Source organism: Dermacentor silvarum, chromosome 10 (genome assembly GCF_013339745.2).
Source record: "Dermacentor silvarum isolate Dsil-2018 chromosome 10, BIME_Dsil_1.4, whole genome shotgun sequence".
NCBI classification, from domain to species: domain Eukaryota; kingdom Metazoa; phylum Arthropoda; class Arachnida; order Ixodida; family Ixodidae; genus Dermacentor; species Dermacentor silvarum.
The window spans coordinates 128066202-128072201 of NC_051163.1; positions in this window are offsets into that span (position 1 = coordinate 128066202).

Below are 6000 nucleotides of genomic sequence, written 5' to 3' on the forward strand. Positions count from 1 at the left end.
ATTTCTCACATTGAAATCCGCCAGAACAATGGTAAATACGACTAAACTGCAACCTACGGACATGGTGGCGTCGGATTGTAATTTGAATGTACGAGAAAACATACTTCTGTTACGAGGAAACTCAAGCAGAAACGCCTTTTCCAGCATTTCTACCATACCAACAGCGGCGCACTCGGGTAGATTACTTGGGAAAATCCTATCCAGATGGCGCTCGAGTCCTCGGCAGGTCAAATTGGGACTTCGCCTGCCTAATGCGTTTTGGACACGCGGGCGCGTTGGGGCAACAGAAAACAAGTAATAAAATAATAAGGGTTCCAGGGCGTTCACATTTTAGTATAAGACCACATACATTGCCCCTGAAAAAAAAACAGTCTTCCCAGCAATGCACTTCTGTTTAAAATTGAAGCCGACTTTGAGGGGATCTGTCTTAGCTTCATCTTTGTAAGCTGGCTTTCTCACCTTCTGTGTTGCAGTGAAGCCTACCCATAAAGAAAAATGCGATGCAAACGGGCCCGATAACGCTATCGCATTCCACTCGTAAAAGCAAAGCTTAAGCGTCCTCACAATTTTTTTCAAGCTTCTTTGTTATGATTTATGCTTTGAAACCCATACGGAAACCACTGGTAAAATGTACTCATTGCCGGCGTTCTTTGTGACGACGGTAACTAGCCGTTCAGGACGAGAGTGCCTGCATTGTGGGCTTCAAGTCCTAGTAATTCACCTGGAAACTTGCTTTTCGTGATTCGAGTCACATCTAACTACTTCGCAGTGACAAATAACTGCACAACTGCAAGCGGTTCAATGGCAATCATTAACTCCTGCTCCCATGCCACAGTATTAAATATTTCTTGAGAATTTGCATATAAATACTTTGCACCACCTTTAACTAGCTCGATTCAAAGTTTCCTTGACGTCAAACACCTAAAAAAAGAAAAAAAAAACCTTAGTTCCAACTTTCATACAACAATCGCTGTATTGCGATAGCAGTACCAGGATGGGCACATCCACTCTTTTGATTGCATGGTAAGAGGATGTCGCATTACATACCACATAAAACACTTTGCAAAAGCTTATATGGCCAGGTGGTGTCAAGATCAGCCCACCCAGTACGCAGTCTTCAGGATTGGCCCAGTCTACTCGGCGAGAAATACGGCAGTCAGGCATGCTAAACCCGATGGAAGTGATCAAAAAGGCCTGTGATGGGAATCTGTGCTGATTTTGTCTCGTTACTAGCAAACTGATTCTGCTACAGAAATGTCGCAATTACTTAAATTACCCCCCTTAGCCGAACGACGCCATGAAGCCAGACTTAAGTTTCTTTTCTTGGTTTGTAAACGTCACTTTAACATAAATACTACTCACTACTTAGTGCCACAAAGAGGCAGAACCTCAAGAGGTACACATGAACATAATTTCCGGATATCTCAACTGCACATTAATGCATACGCGAATTCTTTTTCCCCCGAACAATAAATCAATGGAACAGGCTACCAACAACCATTGTTCAAAGTGATACCGTAACACAATTTGAAAACAAGCTGAAGCAAATCATGTCCTAAACAAAATTTTTTTACATTATGTTGGATATAAAAACACGGTGTTCATTGTCTCTGCATATTGCTGTTGTATTTGTACTTTTGTTAGTTGCCTTAGGTTTTATGAATGTATGCTCAAAAAGACAGTATTTGATGTATAATTTGCGTGCATTGTGTATAATGTACATTATTTTATTAATCTTTTTCTGTGCTGTACCCCACCCCTGTAACGGCCTCCGGGCCAACAGTATGTCTAAATAAAAAATAAAGGATATTGCATATATCTGACTGTCCAGCATCACTCGGGGTTGTACAGAGCGTTGCGTGGTGGACCAACGTTATTGTGCAAAGCGAGCAATTGCGTTACGACAGCAGGATGATGGCAATGCTGATGAAGACAGTGTGATGGTGACAACATCAAGACGGATACTTCTTTTTTTTTCCTTCATTGAATAAAAGTTACAACCTCTGCCATTACGGACCGAGGCATTTCGGAAGACGGTATAATCTCGCACAAGGATAGGGCTAGCTGCTTCGAGGAAAAAGCTGATCAATTTGGACCAGTTTGACGGTGGTGTCTAGAACCAGAAACCGCTAGCTGCTAGAAAAGAAGAATAGAAGAAGCTGGCACGCTATCGCTTTTATGGGCAACTAGTCGCTATTCGAAATGACCCACGTGAAATACAATGATTAGTTGGTCTCTGTGGCCAAATGGAAACAAGCACGCGCGAACGTGCTCTGGCTCATCCTGTGACATGGAGCACGTACGAGTGAAATAAGAGTGCGATTGTGTCCTAATTATTAGAGCATAGTACAATTTTGCTGGAGGCGACAATCTATGGTATTATCAAAGACGCGTAGCTTTCTTTTCTTGAAGCCCGGAACAATGCAAGAAAGGAACCTAACGACAGCAAAGTGCCTGATCACAAAGCTCACATTAACAGCACGGCGCCGGCTCCCGCTATCAGTCGAGTGTGCAGCAACGGAAAAATAAGACGCTTGTATTCGGACAGGGGGTCGCAAATCCGCAGCAGCGGCCTGTGCGTGGATGAACCAAGGTGGCAAACGAAGTAAACCGAAAAAAAGCAGTCGAAAAGTGGACGCGTCCTCTTCGACAAAGAAAGGCAATAGATGACGCGTAGACGCATCAAGAAACTCCAGCGGCCTTGCAGAAACACCTGATTAGCTTTGCTTGCAGTAATTGACTATTGCACTCAAAACAGCCACTTGAACCCCCACATCGTCGATAAATGCGTGTAATAGTACATTAAAATGACAGATTTAAATATTGTTACCATTGTTACCTTTCTGTTTTTTAGTGGTGTTGCCCAAGGCCACTGCCCGTTCATTGTGCTGGGCGTCAGCAGTAGCCAGCCTCGGATGCCGCGGCCAGTCTAGTCGGAACCTATCCGTTCTGACCGCGTCTTGTTCAGCGAGAGGGTAGCGCGGCGATGCCAGGCCAACAAGTGGGTACCTGTTTTTTTTTTTCGAAAACCGCACAAGGCAATTGACACATGTACTATCTTCCTTGTACAAAGAAATGTATAAGCAAGAGCGAAATTGCGTCCTTGCAAATAATTCATAGCACCAGTTTCTACCAATAAAGCATATGCTATTTGCAGTAACTGATATATCAGGGTATGCTTCAGCAGCTTGTTCAATACGTGGAAAAATTGCCATGAGCATTCTACGGCGCTGCCGAGCTCATATGTTGTCAACACCGTCACTCTGCACCGTAGCTCTAAAACTAAGCAATGTTAGTGACAGCTCAGACGAATTGGTAAGTGCTCCTCTGCTCCATAGTTTCACCGTGCCATTAAACAGCGTTAGTGGCCAAAAGACGAGAAGAGCCTTTTCAATTCCACCGTTTGGAAACAGCAAGAAAATTTGCTCTGCGTTATTTACAAGAACGAGGTAAAACCCCCGAGAATAGCGATCAACTGTAGCACAATCTAGGATGCTCGTTGGAGCAGACGGTAAGCCCTAGGTCTCGTGATGAGAAGCTAAACTAGCCACATACGAGTTCTAGTCACAACGGCTTCAATGGGATTTTGCAGGCCTTTACGGTTGCTGTTTACACGAATGAACAGTCGGCTGTTGCTCCTGTCTAAAATTAAAAATGATACCTTACCCGAACGCCACTGGGGGTCTTGCCGGGGGAATGAACGCCATCTTGGAAGGCTGCAATCTTCTTCTGCTTTTTCTTCTGCTATGGACGCGTGCAGAGGCAAGTGAAGACAAAGATAAAGTTTCGGCCTTACTCTGATTTTAAAAAATGAAGCTGGTCTTACGTACCACAAGCACGATGCCATTTTGAGGCACTGCTCTGTTTTCTAGTACCAAATCTTCTTGCACAAAAAAGGACAAAAGCGAATCTACCCCATATTTTGCTTCGATACAGCTCTATTGAGTGTAGACATGCAATTTTAAACCAGCAGAAGGTATTTAAAAATGTTCACACTTCGCAGTCTTCAATTCTAGCTATGTCACCAGCAGACTTGGCGACATGCGGGATGTTCTAAGTATTAAACAGCGACACCTGGCTTTCGAGACTGTGCTTAGCGGGTGAGCGTCATTTTTACAGGATTGCTATTATTATTATTATTATTATTATTATTATTATTATTATTATTATTATTATTATTATTATTATTATTATCATCTGCTTCGCAAGATGGCGCCTAGTACGGACGTTTGTATTCTGTGCTCCCAGCCTTTTTACGGAAAACAGCAGTTTCATCGCTGTATTTCATGCGAAAAACGTGCACACGTGAAGTGTATTGCATGGCCCGACGAGGACCTCGAGCTTCTGAAGTCTGGTGAGAAATCTTTCACGTGTAACCTGTGCCAGAACGCCGACCACGCCGACATTCCAGCGGCTAGGCTTAGCGATGCCAACACGCCCGCTGCTTCCCCAACGGCGACCCCTCCACAGGGCCTCGTTCTCGTCGGGACCGGTTTTGAGGCGGTTGGTGACGTGGCGGCGCTCCGTGGCCTTCTCCTTCAGGCGCTCGAGGGAATATCCTTCCTCACCGATGAGGTGGCGCGACTGCGGAGTGACAGCGAGCGTCTGCACAGGGAAAACGCGCTGGCATCCGCTCAGCAGGCCGAGACTATAGGCGCGCTGCGGGTCGAGGTGCGTTCCCTGCGTGATGCGCTTGGCAAGCCGTCTCCCGTTTCTCCTACTGTGATGCCGCCCATTTCTCCTACTGTGCTGCCGCTCCACCCGTCCAAGAAAACGTATGCCGCGACCGTCCAGACTGCTTCGCCGAGTGCTGCCACCGCTGACCATCTCTCCAAGACAACTCGGAGTGAACGTCGGCCTGCTTGTTTTGGAGCTGGGGAGAGCAAGGCTATATCTGTAGCGAAACGCGCCCCGCGACCGAAAGCCATTTTTGTGTCCAGGCTTTCTCATAATACGACGTCTGCGGATCTGAGTGCTCACCTGTCAAACGTCGGAGCACCGCCGATTGCCTGCAAACGCCTCAAGACGAGGCATAATTCGTATGCCTCATTTCTCGTCTGCGCTGATGAAGCCGTCGACGATGAAGCGCTTAAGCGCCTGAATGACCCGTCTATGTGGCCAATGGGATGCCTGTTCAAGCCATTCCGCGGGGTGCTACACGACGGCATGCTTCATGCTTCAGAGAAGACCGCAAACGTTCAAAGTGTGTAATCTGGACATTTTCTACCAAAACGTTCGTGGACTTCGCACCAAGGCACGTGAATTTTTCTCCAATGTCATTTCGTCTTCCTTCCCCATTTTTGTTATTTCCGAAACTTGGCTGTGTGGTGACATTTCGTCTTCAGACTTCTTTCCACCGCACTACAACGTCTTCCGCAGTGACCGGGACTTCAGTGGATCTCAACAAAAAGGTGGTGGCGTACTGATCGCAGTTGACAATTCGCTGAGATGTGTACGGCGCATCGATATAGAAAGTGTACGGGAGTCGATATGGCTAGAAGTCAGCCTAGCCCGATGTGAAAAATTGTTGATTGGATCTTTCTATGTACAGCCGAATATTTCCCCTGTTTTGTTTGATGAGGTTATCTCTTCCATTGAAAGCGTAATATCCTCCCATAGTAAGCACAAAGTAATTATTCTTGGTGATTTTAATACACCAGATATTCATTGGAACACACTTAGATATTCTCATTACAATCATTACACAGAGAAGAAATGCAGCCTGTTGTTGGACTTTCTGTCCTTCTGTTCCCTTCAGCAGCATAACTTGATTGCCAATTCCTGTGGCAACGTCTTAGATCTTTGCATCTCGAATGCTCGTCTTAGATGTATATCGTTCCGAAATTTTCCTTGTGCGTACCGATAAGTTTCATCCGCCACTAAAGATAACTGCCTCTGTGTCAGCACTGAGGCAGAGCTCATCCAGTGGCATAAATGAATCCCCACGCTTTGCTTTCAAGCGTGGTGATTATCTTGGTTATATAATTTTTTGTCCACCAC